The sequence below is a fragment of the Trachemys scripta genome, chromosome 4 (genome assembly GCF_013100865.1).
Source record: "Trachemys scripta elegans isolate TJP31775 chromosome 4, CAS_Tse_1.0, whole genome shotgun sequence".
NCBI classification, from domain to species: Eukaryota; Metazoa; Chordata; order Testudines; family Emydidae; genus Trachemys; species Trachemys scripta.
This window is the reverse complement of record NC_048301.1, coordinates 135,426,885-135,454,779: the sequence shown is the minus strand read 5'-3', so window position 1 is coordinate 135,454,779 and position 27,895 is coordinate 135,426,885. Positions and strand designations below refer to the sequence as shown.

At 52.6% G+C, this 27,895-nt stretch overlaps 1 pseudogene; it reads left to right on the top strand.

Annotated features, from left to right (window-relative positions):
- LOC117876567 overlaps nucleotides 1-22,514 on the top strand; it is a 28,365-nt pseudogene extending 5,851 nt beyond the window's left edge.
- Nucleotides 22,515-27,895: the final 5,381 nt, after the last annotated feature.

Below are 27,895 nucleotides of genomic sequence, written 5' to 3'. Positions count from 1 at the left end.
TGCACCCTGCACCCCTCCTACACCTCAGTCCCCTTCCCCAGCCCCAGGCCTGCACCCCAGACCTCCTCCGCCACCCAAACACCCTCCCAGAGCCTTGGGCAGGTGGGGGGTGGAGTTTGGGGGGGCAGAGTTTGGGCATGGGCAGGTTCTGGGCACCACCAAAATTTCTACAAACCTGCCACCCCTGCCGGCAAGAGCTGGTGCGCCATACCAGGGTGGACCAGCTTCCTGAGGCAGCAATTTAAAGGGCTGGAGCCCAGGGCCCTTTAAATTGCCACCAGAGCCCCGCTGCCAGAGCCCTGGGGTAGCGGCGGTGGGACTCGGGTGGCGATTTAAAGGGCCCAGGGCTCCTGCCGCCGCTACCACCCCGGGCCCTTTAAATCGCCACTGAAGCCCCACTGCCACTACCCCAGGGATCTGGGGACAATTTAAAGGGCCCGGGCCCTTTAAATAGCCCCCGGAGCCTGCCAGAGCCCTGGGGTAGCGGCGGCAGGGCTCTGGTGGCTATTGAAAGGGTTCGGGGCTCCCTTTAAATAGCCACCGGAGACCTGCTGCCTCTACCCCAGGGCTCCAACAGCAGGGCTCCAGAGATGATTTAAAGGGCTCTGGAGGGTAGTGGCAGCCGGAGCCCCACTGCCATTACCCCGGGGCTCTGTTGGCAATTTAAAGGGCCTGGGGCTCCGCTGTGGTAGCAGCAGCTAGAGCCCCGGGCCCTTTAAATCGCCCCCGAACCCCAGGGCTCCCAGACACCTCTGCAGCTGGGAGCTCAGGGGGTGATTTAAAGGGCTCGGGGGCTACCACAGCCCTAGCCCCAGTCCCTTTAAATCCTGATTTAAAGGGCCTTGGGATTTAAAGGCCCCGCCTCTTCCAACGGAGGCCACACCCCTCCTCAGGTCTCCGGAGTACCGGCAAGTCCTTGAAGTTACTTTCACCCTGCTCTCGTCCCTGGATGTCTCCCACGCTGACCTGCTGAATGAGACATGGGTCTTTGGGGGGAACGAGAAAAGCAGGAAGTACCTGGCAAGCCTGATCTGCCACTTCCCCAGTGTCTGCCTGCTGGATGCTGCTGGCTATCCGTTTAGCTCAATCGCTTCATACCCATTTGGTGCCACGGGGCCTGGCTACACTCTGCCCCAGCACCGGGGGCGCGGCTTCATGGGGATGCTGAATAATTTGATAGCCAAGCGGTTGCACACATTAGGCTATCCCAGCTACGGCTATGTGGCCATGGAGAACTACCCCATGCAGAGGTTGCAGGAGAGGCAGGGCTTCCAGCGCCAGCCCAGCCTGTGGTACTTCATTCTTCACAACCCAGCACTGGCGAAAGCCCCCACGTTAACCCCAGTGAACTGCCCAGGGGACCTGACAAGGGCGGGGGGGGGGATAGGGGAGTCTGGGGATCATTGTTGGCCAAGTGGAATCAGTAACATCTCCCAGCTCCAGCTTCACATTGGACCTGCTACCCCCAGCCCCACAGGCATTGCCCTCCCCCACAGCCCTATACCTACCTATAGAAAGTCTGTCCTACTCTCCCGGGCCCATAACCTGCCCTCCTTGATGGACCCTACCACCCCAGACCCATACACACATCACCCCTGTCCCACTTCCCTACACTGCCCCATCCTAGTTCCTCTTCCAGACACTCCAATAATGGCTCAATGATCTTCCACCCAATCTAGCTACATGCTCACCTGCCTCCTGCATCTGCTCTGCTCCTCCTCCCCCACTTCTCCTGGGGCATCCTGCTCAGCGTATTACATCTCTAACTCCACAGTCAGTGTGTTACCCTCCCCACACCCTGCCAGAGACATCTTCCTGGATCTCTCTCTCCCCCATTCCCTGGGGCTTGTCACATCTCTTGCTGTTGCACCCTGCTGTCATCAGCTCTTTTCCCATCTCCTGGACTATACACACCAGGGCAGCTTTAAGCCAGGTGGGACAGGCTGGGCAATAGGTCCTCATTCAGCAACAGCCCCTTGAGCACAGCATGCCTGGCATGATGCTTCTAACTCATGATGGATCTGGCTGTTCCCCATTGATACTAACCAGCCCGAGTGTGTTCCCATGCCATGGACTCCCTCAAGGGCCAGTCTGTCTCAGTAACTCAAGGGTTAAATACATCCCGGGGATCTTGATTATCCTCAAACCAAACTTCACTGTCCCCAAGGACTCCCAGCCTGAGGTCACACTCAAAAGCCTATCTGTAGTTACGAATAATAAGTAAACACCCAGTCCTGCCCCTTAGTGTCTCCAGCTGTGTCCTCTGATTCAGTTCCCCGCCCACAACCACTGAACAGATGCCCCTTCAGCAGTGGTTTCCTCCTCCACTCACGGCTTAGTGTCAGCTGTTGGCCTCATCCCAGACCCTGGCATCAGACAGGCCTGTGCCCTATCCTTTGAGAAATGCCAGCTGGGCCAGCTCCCAGGCTCCACCACCCCACCCAGGTCTGGTGATTTCAGCTTCGTTTGCGTGGGGTAAGGGAGGGCTGCCCAGGGCTCCCTCAGCCCTGCTGCCACCTTCTGCCGCTTTGGCAAAGGGCCACTTTAGTGCTGCCTCCCCGTGAAGACTTTTCTGACTGCAAATCTGATCCCCCACCCCGCATATCTCCGGCAGATCCACGGTGCTGCAATGAACATAAAATGCATAAACCGGCTGGGCACAAAGTGCTGGTGGATTCATAACCCTAGTTCAAAGCCGTTCTCACCCAGCCACAGACAGAAGTGTCACCCTTCAGTCACCACGCTGCACCCAGGTGGTCAGGCTGGTTCAGGGAGTGAGGAATGGGACACAGGCCCTTTTTTCCCTCTAGGGGGCCTCCGGACAGAGGCCAGGCTGACTTGGAGGGGGTGGGGTGGAGGAGCGGGCAAATCAATTATTCCATTGTGAGTTCCCCTTAGCCTTTCGGCTCTGTGTCTCCCACGGCAGGTGGCATCAGAGAACTCTGACTTCTACTCCAACATGTACACAGAGTTCTACCAGGCCCTTCTGGGCAGCACGGGCGTGATCAACTGAGGATAGGCCTTCTGCATCCACGGCAATGTCTGGGGTTGCCTCCTCCTGAGCCCCACAGTCACTGCATGTCCCCGCCACCATCTGGGACCAAACTCCAGCAGACTCCAACCCTGAGTCTCCAGGTCCCCACATTTCCCACCAGGCTGCTCCCATGTGCCCCATGGTCTCAGGACAGGATTGGCTCATTGGTGCAGGCGCCCTTTCATGAGACCAGCATGCCAGTGGGTCAGCTTGGTCCCCTCTCCTCCCCACATTCCAAGCTGGGCCTCCAACAGCCACGTTTCCCATTCAGGGCTGCCACTGCTCAGGGCCTGTCACCACCTCCTGCAGGGCTCCAGGATGGGGTGTACGAGGTCTTGAGGGACATCACCAGGGCCAAGGGGGTGCAGCTGGAGGCATCCAACTACTTCACCTACCTCCACTAGATCCCAGCACCATGCCTGAGATCTGGTCAGTGTCTGCCTTCGGGTGGGCACTGTGGCATGGACCAAGTTACTGGAAGGCCCACAGACTGGCCAGCTGGCCCTGTTCCTCACCCCATCTGGGCCCCAGGCTCAGGGGCTCGTGATGCCAATGGCAGTATCCCACTTGGATTGGCATTGCCCACACAGCCTGCTCTCTGGCTGCTCAGGGACACCGCAGACACTGGACAGCTCAGGCATGGGGTGTGGGGATGGGGGGGACTCCTGATTCCCCAACACCAGAGATGTCATTTCAGAAAAACTTTGGGGCTTTACCCTGCTGCTTTCTGCCCCCTCCCCAGGCTGGACCCAGCCATAAGCCTCTCGTCCCCGGACGTTTCCCACGCCAACCTGCTAAACGAGACGTGGCCCCATGTGGGGACTGAACAGAGACCGCGGTACCTGGTCAACCTGTTTTGACACTTCTTCAGCTTCTTCCTCCTGGATGCCACCAGCCACCCTGTTAGCTGGAGCCTCATGAACCCATTTGGTGACTTGGCTCATGGCTACACCCTGCCCAGCACCGTAGGCGCAGCTACATGCGGGTGCTCAACACCACTACAGCCAAGCGGACACATGCACGAGACCACCCCATCTTTGGCCACGTGGCCCTGGACAACCTCCCCATACAGAGGCTGCAGGAGAGCCAGGGCTTCCAGCTCCAGCCCAACCTGTGCCATCATTATCCACACCCCAGAGCCAGTGACAGCTCCTGCCTGAGCCCCCTGACCCAGCACCAGCCACCACCTCCTACTTAAGTCCCCTTCCCCAGCAACCTCCATGGGGCAGGGCTGAGGGCCAACAGGATGGTCAGGAAAATCCAGGGCTCTGCATTGGGTCCCATAGAACTAGAAACATCTCCCATCTCTCCAGCACCTCTCTGTAACATAGCACATACCAGCCTCATTAGGAGTGGGGGCGGGGCGGCTACCAAATTCACGCTCCATTTGGGTCAATATCAGGGGATTTTTAAAATCATAAACTTCACAGTTCCAGATATTTAAATCTGAAATTTCACGGTGTTGAAATAGTGGGGATTCCCGACCCAAAATGCAGCTGTGAAGCCAGGTCGAAAAGCCATTCTAGAGGGGGTTGCAGCATTGCCACTCTTAGTTCTGAGCACTGCTGGCAGCGGTGCTACCTTCAGAGCTAGGAGGCCAGAGAGCAGCGGCTGCTGGGCGGGAGCCCAGCTCTGAAGACATAGAATCATAGATCATAGAATCATAGAATATCAGGGTTGGAAGGGACCTCAAGAGGTCATCTAGTCCAACCCCCTGCTCAAAGCAGGACCAATTCCCAACTAAATCATCCCAGCCAGGGCTTTGTCAAGCCGGGCCTTAAAAACCTCCAAGGAAGGAGACTCCACCACCTCCCTAGGTAACGCACTCCAGTGCTTTACCACCCTCCTAGTGAAAAAGTGTTTCCTAATATCCAACCTGGACCTCCCCCACTGCAACTTGAGACCATTGCTCCTTGTTCTGTCATCTGCCATCACTGAGAACAGCCGAGCTCCATCCTCTTTGGAACCCCCCTTTAGGTAGTTGAAGGCTGCTATCAAATCCCCCCTCATTTTTCTCTTCTGGAGACTAAACAATCCCAGTTCCCTCAGCCTCTCCTCATAAGTCATGTGCTCCAGATCCCTAATCATTTTTGTTGCCCTCCGCTGGACTCTTTCCAATTTTTCCACATCCTTCTTGTACTGTGGGGCCCAAAACTGGACACAGTATTCCAGATGAGGCCTCACCAATGTCGAATAAAGGGGAACGATCACGTTCCTCGATCTGCTGGCAATGCCCCTACTTATACAGCCCAAAATGCCGTTAGCCTTCTTGGCAACAAGAGCACACGGTTGACTCATACCCAGCTTCTCGTCCACTGTGACCCCTAGGTCCTTTTCTGCAGAACTGCAACCTAGCCATTCGGTCCCTAGTCTGTAGCAGTGCATGGGATTCTTCCGTCCTAAGTGCAGGACTCTGCATTTGTTCTTGTTCATCAGGGTTTTTTTGGCCCAATCCTCTAATTTGTCTAGGTCCCTCTGTATCCGATCCCTACCCTCTAGTGTATCTACCACGCCTCCTAGTTTAGTGTCATCTGCAAACTTGCTGAGAGTGCAGTCCACACCATCCTCCAGATCATTAATAAAGATATTAAACAAAACCGGCCCCAGGACCGACCCTTGGGGCACTCTGCTTGAAACTGGCTGCCAACTAGACATGGAGCCATTGATCACTACCCGTTGAGCCCGACGATCTAGCCAGCTTTCTATCCACCTTACAGTCCATTCATCCAGCCCATACTTCTTTAACTTGGCGGCAAGAATACTGTGGGAGACCGTATCAAAAGCTTTGCTAAAGTCAAGGAATAATACATCCACTGCTTTCCCCTCATCCACAGAGCCAGTTATTTCATCATAGAAGGCAATTAGGTTAGTCAGGCATGACTTCCCCTTGGTGAATCCATGCTGACTGTTCCTGATCACTTTCCTCTCCTCTAAGTGTTTCATAATTGATTCCTTGAGGACCTGCTCCATGATTTTTCCAGGGATCGAGGTGAGGCTGACTGGCCTGTAGTTCCCTGGATCCTCCTTCTTCCCTTTTTTAAAGATGGGCACTACATTAGCTTTTTTCCAGTCATCTGGGACCTCCCCCGATCGCCATGAGTTTTCAAAAATAATGGCTAATGGCTCTGCAATCTCATCTGCCAACTCCTTTAGCACCCTCGGATGCAGCGCATCCGGCCCCATGGACTTGTGCACGTCCAGTTTTTCTAAATAGTCCCGAACCACTTCTTGTGCACTTCTTGTTGCCACCAGCAGCAGCACAGAACTGAGAGTGGCATAGTATGAGAGGAGCCATCACTTTTTTGGGAGAGGAAGGGCTGGTCTTAGGGGTGGGCAACAGCTCTCGTGGTCAGAGGTCAGCCATCCCAAAGTGCCTTAAGCCTCTGAGTGCTGGGACCAGAGCAGAGAGGGGCAGGGCTGGGGGTTCCTACCATGTACTGAGCTCCAGCTGCTAATCCCATCTAAGCTGGGGAGAGATGGGTTTTCCTCTTCCCCTGCATGGGCCGCTCCCTGTGTCGTATAGCCACCTCTGGGATCCTCCCCTGGCTTTAGGAAGCACGACAGCTGATGGCTGGGAACCCAGCTCTGAAGAGAGCACCACAGCTAGCAGCACCACTCAAGTGAGGGTGGCCACACTTACATTTGTGCTACCACCACCTGCAGCACAGAAGTAAGAATGGCAATACCATACTATGCCACCCTTGCTTCTGCAGTGCTGCCAGCAGTGGCGATGTCTTCAGAACTGGAAGGCTCAAGAGCAGTGGCAGCTGGCTGGGAGCCCAGCACTGAAGGCAGTGCTGCCACCATCAGCAGCACAGAGGTAAGGGTGGCACAGTATTGGCAGGGCTGTTACTTTAGGGGAGGGGGCAGGACAGGTCCAGCCTTATGGATGGACAACCCTCAGGGTGCTGTGGCACACACACAGCCAGCCCAAGGCCCCTTTAACCACTGAGTGGTAGGTCTGGAGCCGGGATGGGGCAGGTCTAGGGCACCCCAGCCAAGGGCTCCTCCTATGCGCCGGGCTCTACGCTCTAGGCTCCAACCTTCAGCACCTCCCCTGGCTGCAGGAAGCTGCTGTTGACGGCATTGCAGAAGTGAGGTTGGAAATACCATACCATGAACCCTCACTTCTGGGCTACTGCTGGCGGCAGCGCTGCTTTCAGAGCTGGGCTCCTGGCCTGCAGCTGCTGCTCTCCAGCCACCCTGCTTGTGAGGCAGCCCAGCAGCCCAGAATTGAGGGTTCATGGTATGGTATACCAAATCCTGAAATCCCCCCACAATAGCCAGATTTCCTTGGGTAGACCAGATTTCATGATCTGTAATGCATTTTTCACAGCTGTGTACTTGGTAGGGCCTTACTCATGGGGCCAGCCACCGAAGCTCCATAACCAGCCTCCCTGGGTGGAACTATAAACATAGCACCCTGCAGTCCAGCTCCCCTTCGCTGCCCCCTTCCTTGGCTTGTAGACATCCTAGCAACTGTAATCATCTCCCATCCAGTAAAGCTATATGCCAGTCACAGCTCACAGGCCAGTATCAATGTTGTTGAATGGCTTTAAGTTCATATCCAACCCCCGAGAGAAGTCTGAGAACAAACCATTCTTGCTATTACAACCTGACTCTGCCAAAGGGGTTTCTAATCGTATTATTTGGAGCTGTGGGGGAAATGTAATTGCAGGACGGCAGAAGATTCAGAAGGTGCTTAAACTAGTAACAAATAAATAAATGCCATATGTGAAAGTTTGCTGTGAGGGGGAATTAGGAGGCAGGGTGAAATAGGGGTAGAGGGGATTGGGGCTGCAGCAAAGGGAGGGGGACTATGGGGAGATCTGAGGTAGTAGGGGACTTCTAGTGAGGGAGTGGGATATTGGGACAGGATATAAGGTGGTGGAGGGAGGCTGAGTGGGTGTCAGTCACACCACTATTCTTTCCTCCCATATGTGCCCTGAGATCTGGGGGGGGTCTGTCGCTCTGGGGGTGTCTGAGCCATTGCCTCTGTTTCTGCCAGGATAGGGAGTCTCTGCCCCTTTATACGGGTGTCTAACCACTTTACTTGCCTCCACTCAGGTGTGCTGGATCTAGGGGACTCTTCCTCTCTAGGGGTTATCTGACCTCCTTTCCCTGCCCTCCATGTGAGCCGGCATCCAGGGAAGCCCTGTCCCTCAGGCAGGGAGCTGAGTGCAGCCATCCCAGATGCATGCACCAAAACCACACCACTAGATTGGGGTGAGGAATTAAGAACGAGAAGGCTTGGTGCCTAGCAGAAGCTCCCAAGCACTGACTAGTGGAGGGGGGCTGAGAACACCCACTGAGATGAATGGAGCTATTGTCCCAAGCTGTATCGTCTCAATGGGTGCTCTCCTTCAGCGGATACCATCACACCAAGATCCATGGGCCGCATCACATTGCTCAGAACCACCTGTACTTTCAGGATTATCCCATGCTGGTGTGACAGTTTATGTTACCAATCTGCCTGGGGCTTCAGGTGATCAGGCTGAAGTCGTAGGATCTTTAGGGTAGGAGAAGAAGGATCACACCAAGTAACTAAGTTTAAAGCTTTATTAACCAAATAACAGCTGTGAGTGCTGGGCGCACCCCTCGTCACCCAGAGGGAGGAAGAAAGCGTTAGTGCCTGAGCCCTAACCCACTTTGATACTTACACACACACAACCCAAGGCTGGCCAAATCTGGGTGTAACGTAAGAAGAAGAGGGGCGGAAAGGTAGACAAGAGTTCTGCCCTGTGCACAGGCCGTCTAGGGTCCGCTGTAAATCTCCAACTTGCTTCAGCTCTTGGAAGGGTTTTAAGCCCTGGGTTTTTCCGGGGGCTTTTTCGTCCAGGGACCCTGGTCCCCTGTGCTCTTGGTACCAGTCTGAATCGGCCTTCCGTGGCTCCCTTAGTTTCCCCAAAACACACCGGTTTCAGGGTCGCGAGACTGTTGTTTTTCAACTCACTGACCTTTGCCATCTTACTAGTTTTGCAACCCCTTCAGTTCTGTCTGGCTCAGTTCTCCTTTCTCACGGATAGCCGGGATTGAGATACAGACTTCTGGCTGTTTGGCAGCAGACAGTTTGTTTTTGTGAGCTGGCCTTGGGCTGCAGTTTCGTTCCTTATCTTTGGGCCTAGTTGGATCATCGAGTTAACCCGTTCCTTTCTCCCTTCCTCCCACTTCGATCTCTTGTAACCTGAAAGAAATCTTCCACTCCACACTCACACCTTCAGCCCTTCCCAAGATACTTTCCAATGCATATAAAGGTGTTAGCAGTATACAACACTGGTGCTGACCCCATTGGGGTGGGGGGCATTTTATTGTGACACTGGGGATCTGGAGATAGCAAAGCAGCTGCTGCTGATTAATTTCATACAATTTTACAGCTGAGTGCCAGGTTGGCTACAATTAAACTGAGTAGGTTCCTGTTTCAAATCAATTCCTCTAAGTGCTCTGAAATCCCCATGCTTACTTTAATTGTCTTGAAATTTGGGCTGCCTCCTGGGGGTATGCAGTAGGGGGAGTGATAGAGTGACTACACATAACATTTTGGCCAGAATAGTCCCTTTTTTAAGCAGTGTCCCTGCCATCCCGACTTCTTTTTGGCAAAAATGGGCATTTGTCCCATTTGCGCTTGTCAACTTGATCAGTTGGCAAGAGCAAACGGGACACATGCCCACTTCTGTCAAAAAGTGGGATGTGGAAGAACATGAGAGAGGGGAGCGAGCTGTGATGCCAGCTTCACACAGGGAGGGTGGCAGGGCTATAGTGGGGCGGGAGGCTGGCAGGGCTCGAGTGAGCAGCGATGCCAGTCCCAGCCCTGCATGGGGAGGAGCTCAGTCTAGTCCCACGTGGTGTCCCATTTTTCCTTTGGAAAATATGTCCACCCTACTGAGTGACCCATATTTGAAGTCATTTGAATAAGAGGTTCCTGAAATACAGCCAGCCACCCAAAAATAGCTTTTCTTCAAGCTCACAGCTTCTACCAACGGTTTTTGTGCACCCCTGCCTTCGAAATTGCTGATGGCTTAGTGGGATAGGTAAGAGATGGTGAGCTGGAAATGCTGGCAAGGTACCAGGGGAAGGCTATATGTAGTAGGGGGTGGTAGAGGTTGGGGAGGAGAGAGACACCAGACTTTTTACACATGTAATAAAATAACCACCAAGTTTTTGGGTAATAGACCAACTACACACTGCAAACATTACAAAGCATGACCGTTATCTCCATTCCACTTTTACCAAGTGTGCGAGGTGAAGGGGGATGGGGGGAAGCAGTGCCTCAATACACCCATAACACACCTACTCACACTCCATCATTGCATTGTACTGAACAGGGGCTCCCTACCCTTGCCCAGCACAAACACTAAGGACTGGTCTACACAACAAAGTTAGATCAACTCAGGAATAATCCCCATTCCATTGAGGTAAGCGCTGGAATGATGTAGTTACACTGACCTAAGTCCCCGTGCAGACAGGGCTACAGGTGGAAGAACTGTCACTGCAGTGTTTTCAGTGTAGACACAGCTTGATCCTGCTCCACATCATATATGTTCAATTTTACAACCCCTTCAACTTCATCCTCTTCAGGTACATGAGGCCATCTAACACTACACTGTCATTTACCTTTCATGCATAGCCACCTCCCTGATGACAGTCCCCCAGGCAGGAAGATCCTGTGCCCCATTAGTGACATAACGTGCACAAGTCAGCACTGGAATGAGGCAAAATACATCTCTCAGGGTACCCGTGAATCTTTCCTCTGATCACACATTGCGGGGGGGGGAGTAGGAAGAGGGGCTCGCCACTGTTGAAGGGAACAGCCCCCCCAAACCACCTAGTCTCAGTCACAGCTGATAGCAAAGCAGCTGCTCTAGCTAACCCTTCCCCCATTCAGTACAGCGACACATAACGCGCTGAGGTCAGCTGGAGCCCAGAGGCTCTTGGCAGCTCCAGAGGCAGAGTTAAGGACCATGGGCAGGCACCTTAACTCCTCATTACTTGGTTTTCAGATGTGAACGTTTTGCTGGGCTTGACATTCTGGAAGGGTGCGTGGAACCTCTGGGCAACATTAACTCCATGGTTTGCCAGTGACTTAGCACGTAAGGGAGCAGGAGACATGGACACAGCTCTGCTGCAGCTTGGAACAAAGATACGGGGTGTGAGGGAGGCGACTGTGTTTGCGAGAACCCCAGAGACTCAGCATCCCAGGAACTCACACGGGGATGCAGAGACAAAAGGAGGGCAAATCAAGATCGATCACACAGAATTGCTGTGGCCAATATGGCCTCTGCCTTCAGTTTGTGTTCTCTGATGCTGGATTCCAGCTAAATAATAAATATGATGCTAGGTCGTGGCAGATACTGATTGCATTGCTCCCGGCGGGTAATGAACCATGACAGCCACATCCCAGAGGGCTTCCATCTTGTTGTAGGTGAAACCTTCCCAGACTGTATCCCATGGCCCCTCCCCAGTGCTGATAGTGACCCATGTGAAATCCAAGCCTCTGCATGAGCAAAACAAGCACCGAGTGTAGGGCACACACACCTCGGGGGACAGGGCTGGGAGAGACACAGGCCAGAGGGAAGGATGCAGCCAACGAGAGGGGCCCAGACTGGAGGCTCCCATTCCAGCAGAACCCTCTATCAAAGCAAAACACAGAAACAGCGTTAGCAGAGCTGCTATGCAGGTGCCCAGGGCTGGGACAGCAGGGACTTTGGATCAGGATAGAGGGGTGCCAGCAGAGTTGGTTTGCCCATGCCCCCCTCCTGCTGTGCTCCTGTTTCCTCCGAATTCTACTCCACTGGCCCCAGGAAATCGTTTCACCCCTCACTGCCCATGGAAGGAGCCAGATCGTGCCTTGTGACTTCAGGGAGGTGCTCAGGGACAGACACAGACTCTGCTAATGGTTCATTCGCTCAGGGTTAAGAGGCTGAAGCAGTACTCAAGGGGGAGATCCAGTGTAAACGGGACCAGGTGCTGCCAGGCAGGGACCGCACTGTCTTCTCCAGGACTGCTCCTTACCCTAGCACAGAGACTGCCCAGGTAAGGTAGGTCTTGGGATGCATCAGGTGAGGTATTTCCAGTAGAGATAAGAAGGTGTTAGTACTGTTATACAGGGCGCTGGTGAGACCTCATCTGGAATACTGTGTGAAGTTCTGGTCTCCCATGTTTAAGAAGGATGAATTCAAACTGGAACAGGTACAGAGAAGGACTACTAGGATGATCCGAGGAATGGAAAACCTGTCTTATGAAAGGAGACTCAAAGAGCTTGGCTTGTTTAGCCTAACCAAAAGAAGGCTGAGGGGAGATATGATTGCTCTCTATAAATATATCAGAGGGATAAATACCAGGGAGGGAGACAAATTGTTTAAGCTCAGTACCAATGTGGACACAAGAACAAATGGATATAGACTGGCTTTCAGGAAGTTTAGATGTGAAATTAGATGATGGTTTCTAACCATCAGAGGAGTGAAGTTCTGGAACAGCCTTCCAAGGGGAGCAGTGGAGGCGACACTACGGAGGCACTTGCCTGAGACATTTCAGGTGACATGGCTGTGCCTAGTCCCACTGCCCGCACCCCAGGGACGGGACTCAACCCTCCCCACCCCCATCCATCGGGCAGAGAGCAGGTGAAGGTCCCTCTGACTCTCCTGGGAGATGGGTTAGAGATCAGGCTGGAGGGGCAGGCTCCTCTGCCCCACAGGGTAGGAGGTGTCATGGGGGGGCAGGATTCCCCCAAGGTACTGACTGATCTCCTGGCCACCCACTTCTACCTCACCCCTTGTGTCTCCCAAAGTCCAAACCCAGCACCAATTCCTGCTGCTCATCCAGCGTAGCTGGCGGGACTTCCCCAGCCAATCACAGGGCAGGTTGGCTCCATATCAGCCAATTACATCACAGACGGGCTCTGTGCCAGCTGGTCACTGCATGGGCACGTGCCGTGCCAGCCAATCAGAGAGTTGGGTAGCTGTGGCTCCCTCCATGGCTGCATGCCCATCACATGGCTCTAGTGTCTGTGGGGGGTCACCAACCCCTTCAAACCCCCTCTCCCCCCACACCTGCCCTAGGATTGCCAACTTTCTGATTGCAGAAAACCGAACACCCTTGCCCCACCGCTGCCCTGAGGCCCCACCCTTTCCGTGAAGCACCGTCCCCTCTCACTCCATCCCCCTTCCCTCCATCACTCACTCTCCCCCACTTTCGCTCATTTACTTATTTTCACTGGGCTGGGACATGGGGTTGGGGTTTGGGAGGGGGTGACAGCTCTGGCTGGGGGTGAGGGCTGAGGATGAGAGATTTGGGGTGCAGTAGGGAGCTACAGGCTGGGGCCAAGGAGCTCAGTGTGAGGGAGGGAGCTCTGGGATGGGGGTTAGGGTGTGGGAGGGGGTGAGGGCTCTGGCTGGGGTTGTGGGTTCTGGGGTGGGGCCAGAAGTGAGGAGCTCGGCTTGGGCTCCAGACTGGGGCAGGGGGTTGGGATGCAGAACAGGGTGAGGGCTCTGGCTGGGGGTGCAGGCTCTGGAGTGGGGCTGATGATGAAGGGTTTGGGGTGCAGGAGAGGACCCAGAGCTGGGCCAAGAGGGTTGGCGAGCTGGACAGGGTGCAGAGTACAGTTTCCGGGAGGGAGTTTGGGTGAGGGAGAGGATTCGAACTTGGGCAGAGGGTTCATAGAATCATAGAATATCAGGGTTGGAAGGGACCTCAGGAGGTCATCTAGTCCAACCTCCTGATCAAAGCAGGACCAATCATCCCAGCCAGGGCTTTATCAAGCCTGACCTTAAAAACCTCTAAGGAAGGAGATTCCACCACCTCCCTAGGTAACGCATTCCAGTGCTTCACCACCCTCCTAGTGAAAATGTTTTTTCTAATACCCAACCTAAACCTCCCCCACTGCAACTTGAGATCATTACTCCTTGTTCTGTCTTCTGCCACCACTGAGAACAGTCTAGATCCATCCTCTTTGGAACTCCCTTTCAGGTAGTTGAAAGTAGCTATCAAATCCCCCCTCATTCTTCTCTTCTGCAGACTAAATAATCCCAGTTCCCTCAGCCTCTCCTCATAAGTCATGTGGTCCCAATCATTTTTGATGCCCTCTGCTGGACTCTTTCCAATTTCTCCACATCCTTCCTGTAGTGTGGGACCCAAAACTGGATGTAGTACTCCAGATGAGGCCTCACGAATGTCGAATAGAGGGGAATGATCACATCCCTCGATCTGCTGGCAATGCCCCTACTTATACAGCCCAAAATGCCATTAGCCTTCTTGGCAACAAGGGCACGCTGTCGACTCATATCCAGCTTTTCTGCAGAACTGCTGCCTAGCCATTCGGTCCTTAGTCTGTAGCAGTACATGGGATTCTTCCGTCCTAAGAGCAGGACTCGGCCCTTGTCCTTGTTGAACCTCATCAGATTTCTTTTGGCCCAATCCTCTAATTTGTCTAGGGGTATGTCTACACTACGAAATTAGGTCGAATTTATAGAAGCCAGTTTTATAGAAATCGGTTGTATACAGCCGATTGTGTGTGTCCCCACATAAAATGCTCTAAGTGCTCTAGTCGGCGGACCGCGTCCACAGTACCGAGGCTAGCGTCGACTTCCGGAGCATTGCACTATGGGTAGCTATCCCACAGTTCCCGCAGTCTCCACTGCCCATTTGAATTCTGGGTTGAAATCCCAGTGCCTGAATGATGCAAAACAGTGTTGCGGGGGGTTCTGGGTACATGTCGTCAGGCCCCTCCCCCTCCGTCAGAGCACCGGCAGACAATAGATTCGCGCCTTTTTACCTGGGTTACCTGTGCAGACAACGTACCACGGCAAGCATGGAGCCTGCTCAGATCAGCTCACCGTCACCATATGTCATCTGGGTGCCGGCAGACATGGTACTGCATTGCTACACAGCAGCAGTTAACTGCCTTTGGGTGGTAGATGGTGTAGCATGACTTGTAGCCATGGGGCTGGCAGCTGTAGGGCTGCATTGCACCAGTCCCTTGCCTTTTGGTAGAAGATGGTATATTACAACTGGTAACCGTCATTGTTGTACTGCAGTGGCTGTCAATCATGGGCACCTGGGTAGACATGCTACTGTCTCAATGATGATGGCTATCAGTTGTAGTATGCTATTTTCTGCCAATCACCCAGTATTGTCTGCTAAGCACCCAAAAGAGGCTGAGGGCAATCTGGGTGCTGGCAGACGTGGGGCTGGCAGACGTGGGGCTGCATTGCTACACAGCAGCAGCCCCTTGCCTTTTGGTAGAAGATGGTATATTACAACTGGTATCCATCATCATCGTACTGCAGTGGTTATCAGTCATGCTGCACCATCATCGAGGAACGTGATCGTTCCCCTTTATTCGACATTGGTGAGGCCTCATCTGGAATACTGTGTCCAGTTTTGGTCCCCACACTACAAGAAGGATGTGGAAAAATTGGAAAGAGTCCAGCGGAGGGCAACAAAAATGATTAGGGGTCTGGAGCACATGACTTATGAGGAGAGGCTGAGAGAACTGGGATTGTTTAGTCTCCAGAAGAGAAGAATGAGGGGGGATTTGATAGCAGCCTTCAACTACCTGAAGGGGGGTTCCAAAGAGGATGGAGCTCGGCTGTTCTCAGTGGTGGCAGATGACAGAACAAGGAGCAATGGTCTCAAGTTGCAGTGGGGGAGGTCCAGGTTGGATATCAGGAAAAACTATTTCACTAGGAGGGTGGTGAAACACTGGAATGCGTTACCTAGGGAGGTGGTAGAGTCTCCTTCCTTGGAGGTTTTTAAGGCCCGGCTTGACAAAGCCCTGGCTGGGATGATTTAGCTGGGAATTGGTCCTGCTTTGAGCAGGGGGTTGGACTAGATGACCTCTTGAGGTCCCTTCCAACTCTGATATTCTATGATTCTATGATTCTATGATCAGCTGCCAGCTTAAGATGTAAAAAATTGATTTGTTCTGTATTCATTTGCTTCCCCTTCCTCCGTGAAATCAACAGCCTGCTAAACCCAGGGTTTTCAGTTTAATCTTTGCGGGGACCATTCTGTGTGACAGTTGTTTGTGTTTCTCCCTGATGCACAGCCACCTTTCTTGATTTTAATTCCCTGTACCTGTACGCCATGTCGTCACTCGGCCCTCCCTCCTTACCCTGGTCCGTCAGATACTAGTTTCGCGCCTTTTTTCAGACCAGGCGCCATAGCTAGCACTGGGATCATGGAGCCAGCTCAGATCACCGCGGCAATTATGAGCACGATGAACACCACGCGCATTGTCCTGGAGTATATGCAGAGCCAGAACATGCCAAGGCGAAACCCGGACCAGCCGAGGAGGCGATTGCAGCGCGGCGAAGAGAGTGATGAGGAAATTGACATGGACATAGACCTCTCACAAGGCACAGGCTCCAGCAATGTGGAAATCATGGTGTTACTGGGGCAGGTTCATGCCGTGGAACGCTGATTCTGGGCACAGGAAACAAGCACAGACTGGTGGGACCGCATCGTGCTGCAGGTGTGGGACGATTCCCAGTGGCTGCGAAACTTTCGCATGCATAAGGGCACTTTCATGGAACTTTGTGACTTGCTTTCCCCTGCCCTGAAGTGCCAGAATACCAGGATGAGAGCAGCCCTCACAGTTGAAAAGTGAGTGGTGATAGCCCTGTGGAAGCTTGCAACGCCAGACAGCTACCGGTCATTCGGGAATCAATTTGGAGTGGGCAAATCTACTGTGGGGGCTGCTGTGATCCAAGTTGCCAGGGCAATGAAAGACCTGGTGATATCAAGGGTAGTGACTCTGGGCAACGTGCAGGCAATAGTGAATGGTTTTGCTGAAATGGGATTCCCAAACTGTGGTGGGGCCATAGACGGAACCCATATCCCTATCTTGGCACCAGAGCACCAAGCCACCGAGTACATAAACCGCAAGGGGTACTTTTCAATGCTGCTGCAAGCCCTGGTGGATCACAAGGGACGTTTCACCAACATCAACGTGGGATGGCCAGGAAAGGTACATGATGCTCGCGTCTTCAGGCACTCTGCTCTGTTTCGAAAGCTGGAGGAAGGGACTTTCTTTCCGGACCAGAAAGTAACCGTTGGGGATGTTGAAATGCCTATCGTGATCCTTGGGGACCCAGCCTACCCCTTAATGCCATGGCTCATGAAGCCGTACACAGGCAGCCTGGACAGGAGTCAGGACCTGTTCAACTACAGGCTGAGCAAGTGCCGAATGGTGGTGGAATGTGCATTTGGACGTTTAAAAGCGCGCTGGCGCAGCTTACTGACTCGCTCGGACCTCAGCGAAAAGAATATCCCCATTGTTATTGCTGCTTGCTGTGCGCTCCACAATATCTGTGAGAGTAAGGGGGAGACCTTTATGGCGGGGTGGGAGGTTGAGGCAACTCGCCTGGCCGCTGATTACGCGCAGCCAGACACCAGGGCGGTTAGAGGAGCACAGCAGGGCGCGGTGCGCATCAGAGAAGCTTTGAAAACGAGTTTTGTGACTGGCCAGGCTACGGTGTGAAACTTCTGTTTGTTTCTCCTTGATGAATGCTCCGCCCCCTCCCCCCACCCTACAGGTTCACTCTACTTCCCTGTAAACCAACCACCCCACCCTCCCCTCCCCACTTCGAGCACCACTTGCAGAGGCAATAAAGTCATTGTTATTTCACATTCATGCATTCTTTATTAATTCCTCACACAACTAGGGGGATAATTGCCAAGGTAGCCTGGGATGGGTGGGGGAGGAGCGAAGGAAAAGGACACACTGCATTTTAAAACTTTAACTCTTATTGAAGGCCAGCCTTCTGATGCTTGGGCAATCATCTGGGGTGGAGTGACTGGGTGGCCGGAGGCTCCCACACCGTGTTCTTGGGCATCTGGGTGAGGAGGCTATGGAACTTGAGGAGGAGGGCTGTTGGTTACACAGGGGCTGTAGCGGCGGACTCTGCTCATGCTGCCTTTCCTGCAGCTCAGCCATACGCTGGAGCATATCAGTTTGATGCTCCAGCAGCCGGAGCATCGACTCTTGCCTTCTGTCTGCAAGCTGACACCACCTATCATCTTCAGCCCGCAACTTGCTCTGTTCATCCCATGATTCAGCCCGCCACCTCTCCTCTCGTTCATATTGTGCTTTTCTCATGTCTGACATTGACATTTTCTCCACGCATTCTTCTGTGCTCTATCAGCGTGGGAGGACATCTGGAGCTCCATGAACATATCGTCCCGCGTCCTCCGTTTTCTCTTTCTAATGTTCACTAGCCACTGTGAAGGAGAAACATTTGCAGCTGGTGGAGGAGAAGGGAGAGGTGGTTAAAAAAGACACATTTTAGAGAACAATGGGTACACTCTTTCGTTACAAGGTTGCATTTTTCCTCTTATAGTGAGGGCCTGCCAGTTTGGTATGAGAGATACCTCAAGCTGTGCCAGGCAACAGATTTCGGCTTGCAGGCAGCCATGGTAAGCCACAGTCTTTTGGCTTTTTTAACCTTCTTAACATGTGGGAATGGTTTCAAACAGCAGCGCCCTCATTTCCCATATCAAGGATGAATTGGGTTGGCCATTTAAAATGGGTTTTCAATGTAAAAGGAGGGGCTGCGGTTTCCGGGTTAACATGCAGCACAAACCCAACTAAGCCCCCCCCCCCCACACACACACCCAATTCTCTGGGATGATCACTTCACCCCTCCCCCCACCGCGTGGCTAACAGCGGGGAACATTTCTGTTCAGAAGAGCAGGAACGGGCACCTCTGAATGTCCCCTTAATAAAATCACCCCATTTCAACCAGGTGACCGTGAATGATATCACTCTCCTGAGGATAACAAAGAGAGATAAGGAATGGATGTTGTCTGTATGCCAGCAAACACCGGGACCATACGCTACAATGCTTTGTTATGCAATGATTCCAGACTACGTGCTACTGGCCTGGCGTGGTAAAGTGTCCTACCATGGCAGACGGGATAAGGCAGCCCTCCCCAGAAACCTTTTGCAAAGGCTTTGGGAGTACATGAAGGAGAGCTTTCCGGAGATGTCCCTGGAGGATTTCCGCTCCATCCCCATACATGTTAACAGATTTTTCCAGTAGCTGTACTGGCCGCGATTGCCAGGGTAAATTAATCATTAATCATTAAACACGCTTGCTTTTAAACCATGTGTAATATTTACAAAGGTACACTCACCAGAGGTCCCCTGTGTGCCCTCAGGGTCTTGGGTGAGTTCGGGGGTTACTGGTTCCAGGTCCAGGGTGACAAACATATCCTGGCTGTTGGGGAAACCGGTTTCTCCACTTCCTTGCTGCTGTGAGCTACCTACATTACCTCCATCCTCATCTTCCTCATTCCCCGAACCCTCTTCCCTGTGTGTTTCTCCAGTGAGGGAGTCATTGCACACGGTTGGGGTAGTGGTGGCTGCACCCCCTAGAATGGCATGCAGCTCCACGTAAAAGTGGCAAGTTTGCGGCTCTGCCCCGGACCTTCCGTTTGCTTCTCTGGCTTTGTGGTAGGCTTGCTGTAGCTCCTTAATTTTCACGCGGCACTGCTGTGTGTCCCTGTTATGGCCTCTGTCCTTCATGGCCTTGGAGACCTTTTCTAATACTTTGCCATTTCTTTTACTGCTATGGAGTTCAGCTAGCACTGATTCATCTCCCCATATGGCGAGCAGATCCCGTACCGCCCTTTCGGTCCATGCTGGAGCTCTTTTGCGATCCTGGGACTCCATCACGGTTATCTGTGCTGATGAGCTCTGCGTGGTCACCTGTGCTCTCCACACTGGGCAAACAGGAAATGAAATTCAAACATTCGCGGGTCTTTTCCTGTCTACCTGGTCAGTGCATCTGAGTTGAGAGTGCTGTCCAGAGCAGTCACAATGAAGCACTGTGGGATAGCTCCCGGAGGCCAATAATTTCGAATTCCGTCCACACTACCCCAATTCCGACCCGCAAAGGCCGATTTTATTGCTAATCCCCTCGTCGAAGGTGGTGTAAAGAAACCAGTTTAAAGGGCCCTTTAAGTCGAAAGAAAGGGCTTCGTTGTGTGAACGTGTCCAGGCTTAATTCGATTTAACGCTGCTAAAGTCGACCTAAACTCGTAGTGTAGACCAGGCCTAGGTCCCTCTGTATCCTATCCCTACCCACCAATGTATCTACCACTCCTCCCAGTTTAGTGTCATCTGCAAACTTGCTGAGGGTGCCATCCACACCATCCTCCAGACCATTAATGAAGATATTGAACAGGAGGGAGTTCGGGGTGTGGGCTCCGGTTGACGCTTACCTCAGGTGGCTCCCAGAAATGGTTGGCATGTCCAGCTCCTAGGCAGAGGAGCCAGGGGGCTCTGCACATTGCCTGCAATTCCCAACCAATTCCCAACCAATGGGAGCTGCAGAGCCGGCACTCGGGGTAGAGGTAGTGTGCCCAGCTCCCTGGCTCACCCTGAGCCTAGGAGCTACAGGAGGGACACGCCACCGCTTCCGGGAGCCACAGATTGCCAGAGGAGGCAGGGAACCTGCCTTAGCCCGACTGTGCCACCAACTGGACTTTTAGTGACCTGACAGCAGTGCTGACCGGAGCCATCAGGGTCCGTGAAAACCGGATGCCTGGCAACCCTAACCAAGCCACGGTCAGGATCTCCCCTATCATACCAGCCCAGGGGCCACAAATCAGAGGTCAGCCACCAAAAATCAGGAGAGTAACCCCGGGGTTGGGAGAAGGGGCATGAGACCACCCTCTCCCTGGCCTCGGCCCACTGAAATCATTGTGAGGTGGTAGCCATCTTGACTAAGGGCAGCCTGTGGTGTCAGCCCCATTGGCAGGGATGGGAGAGGGTGGCTATTTTGAAGAAGGGCAAAAAACTGCCAAGGTGCAGAAGATCACGAGACACTGAAACCCCCCGGTAAACATTGGGAGGCTCCTGACAGAGTCATGAGAGCAGGAATTGCTGCCCCACCCCCAGCTCTAACCTCCACCACATCCATGGCGCTGGCAGGTCCATGGCGCTGTAATGACCATAAAATTGTGGGAACCCGGCAGTGCAGGAGGTGCTGGTGGATTCGTAGCCTGAGTTCAAAGCCGTCCTCACATGGCCACACAAAGAGGTGCCGCCCTCAGCCACCATGCTGCACCTGGGTGGCCTGGCTCTCTCGGGTGCTGGGGATTGGGACCTGGGGCCTTTCCTTCTGGGTGGGCCATGGTGTGAGGGCCAGGCTAGCTCAGGGGGCAGGGATTGGGATTCAGGTCCTTTCCCCTCTAGGTGGCCCCAGGACAGGGACCAAACTGGTTCAGAGGGGCAGGGATTGGGATTAGGGACCTTTGCACTCAACAGCAGTAGTTCTCAACCTTTTTGGACTTAGAACCCATTTGGAACTGTTGTGACCCAGTAAATAGTCTGGGGGTGGAGGTCCTGGGGTAGTTTCTGTTGGATTCTGTGTCGTGTGGGGGGTTGGGTCCTGCCCAGCACTCACCTCAAAATGTCCTGTGGTGTGGGGCTGGCTGGGGTTGGCTCTTTGCTCTGGCCATTGCAACCTCCGGGGTTTCAGCGCCGCTCAGGTTTGGTCCCACCCCCCAGTCTGGACCAAGTTTGTGAGATTGGAGTTGTGCCCTGGCTCATGGGGATGCAGTGCCACTCACTCAAATATGGCCTCCCCTCATCATGCCGGTTGGGCCAAACCTAAATGCCATCGGGACCTCAGAGGTTGCAGTGCCTGGAGCAGGGAGGCGAGTCCAGCCAGTGCCATGGGACAGTAGCCAAAGGAGCTGCCATGCGACCCTTTCAAATATTCTGGCAACATATTTTTGGGTCCTGACCCACAGGTTGAGAAACCCTGCACTGGGGAACCCCAGGTTGGAGGCCAAGCTGGCTCGGGGGGGATGGAATTGGGATTTGGGGCCTTTCCCTTCTAGGGGGCCCCCGAGCAGGGGCCAGGCTGGCTGGTGGGTGGGGGGAGCAGGCAGATCAGTGATTCCATTGGGAGTTCCCACTTCTCGGCTACATGTCTCCCCTGGCAGGTGGCATTGGATGTCTCTGATTTCTACACCAACACGTACGCACCGTACTGCCGCGACCTGGGCACCTACTGGGTAGGGTTACCATATGTCCTCTTTTTCCCGGACATGTCCGGCTTTTCGGCACTCAAACCCCCGTCCGGGAGGAATTGCTAAAAAGCCAAACATGTCCGGGAAAATGCCGGCCAGGCACTTCCCCTCCCGCGGTTGCTCTGCTCCTCCCCTGACTCTTCAGCTCTGTTTAAGAGCCGAGCTGCCCGAGCGCTATGGGCTTCAGGCAGCCCCCTTGCCTNAGCCCCGGGGATGCAGTTACAATGGGGTGCTGAACAATTTGATTGCCAAGTGGTCGCACGCACTAGGTTCTCCCAGCTATGACCACGTGGCTGCGGACAACTACCCCATGCAGAGGCTGCAGGAGAGGCAGGGCTTCCACCACCAGCCCAGCCTGTGCCACTTCATCCTCCACAATGCAGCACTGTATAGAACCTGCACGTTAACCCCCAGCCCAGCACTGGGCACAGCTCCTGCATGAGACCCCAGCCCAGCCACCCAGGGGACCTGGAAGCATTTTTGGCTTAGTGATCACAGCTCTGATTGTTGAAGACAATTTGAGTATTTCCCCTTTGCGGCGGCACTCCCTGGCACGGCTGGGACCATGCGGGCGAGGGGAAAGGTAGAAATACAGCTAGGGCCACACAACAGTTTCCCATTTTTCAACCCACTTTTCAAATGAAATTTTCCCAAAAAAGGTTCTGCTTATTCCCAGTGTCAGCTTTGTGTCCAGACACTGAGGGCCTGAAAACCAAAGTGTTCTGGGTGCGTAATCTGGTCTGCGGGGTGGTGTCTGCAGCAACTAAGGTCAGGGTCAAATATCTAGGGCTTCCTTTTGAAAAGTAACCAATAGCACCGGTTGGAGCTGCCCCACCAAATTTCTAGGATCACTAAATATCTTCCCTGGAAAGACTTTAAAAGTCAAACTGAGTGTGTGTGAAACAAGAAGAGCTTTGTTAGAGGGGATGGGGAAACCAGCACCCAGCTGGGGAGAGCTCAGCAATAACAGCTCACCTATCTGTAGTTATGAATAATAAGTAAACACCCAGTCCCGCCCCTTAGTGTCTCCAGCTGTGTCCTCTGATTCAGTTCCCCACCCACAACCACTGAACAGATGCCCTTTCAGCAGTGGTTTCCTCCACTGCTGCTCCCCACTCATAGTTTGGTGTCAGCTATTAGTCTCGTCCCAGAGCCTGGCATCAGACAGGACTGTCCCCTATTCTTTGAGAAATACCAGCTGGGCCAGCCCCCAGGCTCCACCACCCCACCCAGCTCTGGTGATTTCAGCCTCCTTTGCATGGGATAGGGGAGGGCTGCCCACCTTCTGCCGCTTTGGCAAAGGGCCACTTTGGTGCAGCCTCCCAATGAAGAGTTTTCTGACTGCAAATCTGACACCCCTCACCCCATGCCTCTGGAGATCACAGCACCATGATGGACATAAACTGCAGGAACCTGGCCAGGCACGAGTCATGGCCCCAGTTTAAAACCATCCTCACCCAGCCATGCAGGCAGGACGCGGACACCTGGACCTCGCTGTGCAGGGCTGGGCAGCTGGGACTCGGACCCTGGACCCTACCGAATGCAGCGGGGACTAGATTTTTTTAGCACATAACTGCACTGTAACTCTATGCTAATTGGGCCGCATGAGGCCCGCAGGTTGAGAACCACTGCGTTAGGGTGAGACACTGCTTGATTCAAATATTGCTTTGTCTAAGTTAGAATAGTATAAGGGCCCTACCGTCAATCAAACCCCGCCCCCGCCCCTTGACCCCTTAAGCCCCGCCCCTTGACCTCTTTGTCCCTCCCATCTATCAGCAGAAGTCCCGCCCTATGGGGGTATTACTTCTGGGGTCACGGTGCCACCTGACCGGAAGCAAGGTGTGTCATGTGACCCCTCTAAGAACTCCTCCTACCACCCTGTACCAATCAGGTGGGGTTTCGTCCTGATAGGACCGCCCTGAGAGGAGGTTTTGACCAATCACGGTGACTCCTGGGGTGGGGTGACCGGTCCGGAACTGGGTCATGTGACTCCTCTAAGAACTCCCCCCACCACCCTCTACCAATCAAGAGGGGTTTCATCCCAACAGGACGGCCCCGAGTGGAGATTTTGACCAACCAGGGTGACTTCCGGGTTGGGGTGACCCCTCCGGAAGTGGGTCATGTGACCCCACTAAGAACTCCTCCCAAGGCCCTCTGCCAATCAGAGTGCAGCACCATTACCCCATGAGTCCCAGCACCGGACAGAGGAGGTGGCCATCTCTTACCAAGTACACGTGTTTTCAAAATCACGGAAAGGCTGCTGAGAGGAAACATTGACTCCTTCACCACCGCCATGAGAACTTCGGACTTTGTTTTAGCCCCGAGGGTCTTTGACCATCCGCAGAGAAAGCGCTACATCAGCAACAGATCCGAGGAGGAGGAGGGAGCGACCGAGGGGAGCTCTTTGGCCCAGCCGTTGTTGGATACGCCGGAACTCGACCCCAAAACCGTCGTGAGACATCCCGATGAGCATGGCGGTCTCTCTTTGTCCAACCCCTCAGAGATGAAAGGTGATTGCGGCTCGGGGGAGTCACCAGTGGGCAAGGGGAATGGAAAAGATGGTGCTCAGGTAAAATGAATTATTAAGAAGCGACGGTTGAGGAGGGGTGGGTAATGGGTTAGGAACCAGGGGCTGTGTAAATTAAAAAACAAGCTGTGGGGGTGCTTACACGTTTTCTTTTCTGAAAATCTCTCAACAGCTTGACAATGCCTTTCTAGAGGACCCGGAGGCCCTTGACAGCGTTGCATCAAGCAGTGAAGATGAACCGGGCCCACCATGTTTTTGCTCAACACTGATACAAATTGTTGAAGAGAACTCTGAGGATGATGGCTATGAGGAGTTTAGGAGGCGGCTTGGTATAGAACTAACTGAGCCAGTGCCACGACGTGAGCGTAAAAAATTCATGCGGACTATTGTATGTGTTGCTGTTTATGCTGTCCTTAAACACTGCCTTAGGGAAAAGCTTTTTGAAGATTGTGAGGGCTGTGTCATAGGGTACGTCTATACTTACCTCCGGGTCCGGCGGTAAGCAATCGATCTTCTGGGATCGATCCCGGAAGTGCTCACCGTCGATGCCTGTACTCCTGCTCTGCGAGAGGAGTATGCAGAGTCGACGGGGGAGCCTGCCTGCCGCGTGTGGACCTGCGGTAAGTTCGAACTAAGATAGTTCGACTTCAGCTATAACGTAGCTGAAGTTGCGTATCTTAGTTGGAAGTGGGGGGTTAGTATGGACCAGCCCATAGATGCGCCAGGACAACGGCACCATGACTGTGTAACTTGGACTTCAGTGGATATAAACTGCAAGCTCCGGAGCCTGTGTGCTGAGCTGTGTTTGGAAAGCTTATTAAACACTGTTATTGCCATAGGTTATGCTATGCAATGTCTGTGCCTAACCCAAGAACATTTAGCGCAAGGGATGACTTTGATAAATCCTGTGCAATTCAGTGGAGATCCTGACCATGTTTTACAGAAAATGACCAAACCGGAAGATGTCTGCTTACAGCGTTATATTGACCGTCTAGTTCGCACAAAAAGTTACAGAACCCTGCTTAAGAAAAAGAATATTTGTAAGAAATCTAAAAGGATTAAGTTAGAGAATGGTGAGGGGACAAACATGCGATATAAAACTTGGTAGCTGTAAATTAAAAAAAAAAAAGGGGGGGGGGTTGTGGCTATCTGTGTTTTGTTAGAAGGCCTGCCTTTGGCCCTTAAGTGAGCTAAAAAGTTCTAATGAAGCATCTTGGTTTGTTTTCAAGGAGCTGTATGTTTTTTAAATAAAAATAAATAAATTGTTTGTGAGAATTAGCTCTTGTGTTTTTGTGTGTGTAAAAGAGACCCATTTATAGCAAAAAGCTGAAATGTATGTTGTGGTAGGGGGGAAAAAAATCCTAAAAATGTGCTTACAATAAAACAAACAGGGCTAGCTCAGACATGTGTTTGAGTACAATAGAGTTAATATGGAGACATACCTATCTCATAGAGCTGCCTTCACTAGCAGGACCAAATATTGATCTTGCCCTAGATCCTTAAGTGGTCCCCTCAAGGATTGAACTCACAACCCTAGGCTTAGCAGGCCAATGCTCAAACCACCAAGCTATCCTTAGTCTGTTAAACTGAATGGGTTTAACCACACACACCCCTCACTGAATAGCCAGGGTGACTGCAATTATTTACCCTTGTTGCTATAGGGTTATATTTGATGGGAACTCCACTGGCCATCACCTACAGTCCTCAGCTTAAACCTCTCCAACGCATCATCAGTGATCTACAACCCATCCTGGACAATGATCCCTCACTTTCATAGACCTTGGGAGGCAGGCCAGTCCTCGCGCACAGACAACCCGCCAACCTTAAGCATATTCTCACCAGCAACCACGCACTGCACCATAACAACTCTAACTCAGGAACCAACCTATGCAACAAACCTCGATGCCAACTCTGCCCACATATCTACACCAGCAACACCATCACAGGACCTAACCAGATCAGCTACATCATCACCGGCTCATTCACCTGTACGTCCACCAATGTTATATATGCCATCATATGCCAGCAATGCCCCTCTGCTATGTACATTGGCCAAACTGGACAGTCACTACGCAAGAGGATAAATGGACACAAGTCAGATATCAGGAATGGCAATATACAAAAACCTGTAGAAGAACACTTCAACCTCCCTGGCCACACAATAGCAGATGTAAAGGTAGCCATCGCAAAAAAACTTCAGGACCAGACTCCAAAGAGAAACTGCTGAGCTCCAGTTCATTTGCAAATTTGACACCATCAGATCAGGATTAAACAAAGACTGTGAATGGCTTTCCAACTACAGAAGCAGTTCCTCCTCCCTTGGTGTTCACACCTCAACTGCTAGCAGAGCACCTCACCCTCCCTGATTGAACTAACCTCGTTATCTCCATACTGATTTATACCTGCCTCTGGAGATTTCCATTACTTGCATCTGAAGAAGTGAGGTCCATGAAAGCTTATGCTCCCAATACTTCTGTTAGTCTTAAAGGTGCCACAGGCCCCTCTGTTGCTTTTTACAGATTCAGACAAACACAGCTACCCCTCTGATATTTGATGGGAGTGCACCCATAGTAACGGGGGATGGATGGTGAGTTCTGATTAATATGAAATGAAATAAAACCTCAGGAATTCCTAGATGCTATTGGACAGTTTAAATATAACCCCTGGGGTTGGTAGAGCACTATTGGACAGTTTAAAGGACCCAGGAGTTGGTAGAACGCTATTCGACTGTTTAAATATGGCCCAGGAGTTGGTTGAATGCTATGGGTCATTCTTTCTAGGAAACAACCCTACCACCAAACTTTAAGCATGAACGAAACATGTTTTAAAAAGCAACCAAGCCCCAAGACATTCATTGATATCTGCAAAGGCCCCCCACTTGGAGAATGGGTACTGTTTAATACTGTAAGAAAGCCACAAATGTATTTTAACTTGTCGGGGGGTGGGGGGGAGAAGAAGGAAAAAAAAAACCCTGTTGCGCAGACAACATGATTCCCCCACTCCAGATTACAAAAGGGTATGCTATGGGAGGGTTGCCTAAATCCTTAAGGATCTATTATTTCAGAGCTGTGGTGATTAAATTAATCTGTTAGCAACTGTGTTGAAGTCTGTTTGAAACAATGGGCCAAGATGGTATAAAAACCTCAGGTATGCTGGAGCTTGTCCTTTTCAACAGAAAACTTTCTTAGATAGCTGCTGGACTGCAAAAAGAGGTAAGACTTGCTGTCTTTAACTCTGAAACTATATATTATATAATGCCACTCTTTGCCCATGCTGTCTTAGTAAATAATGGTGCC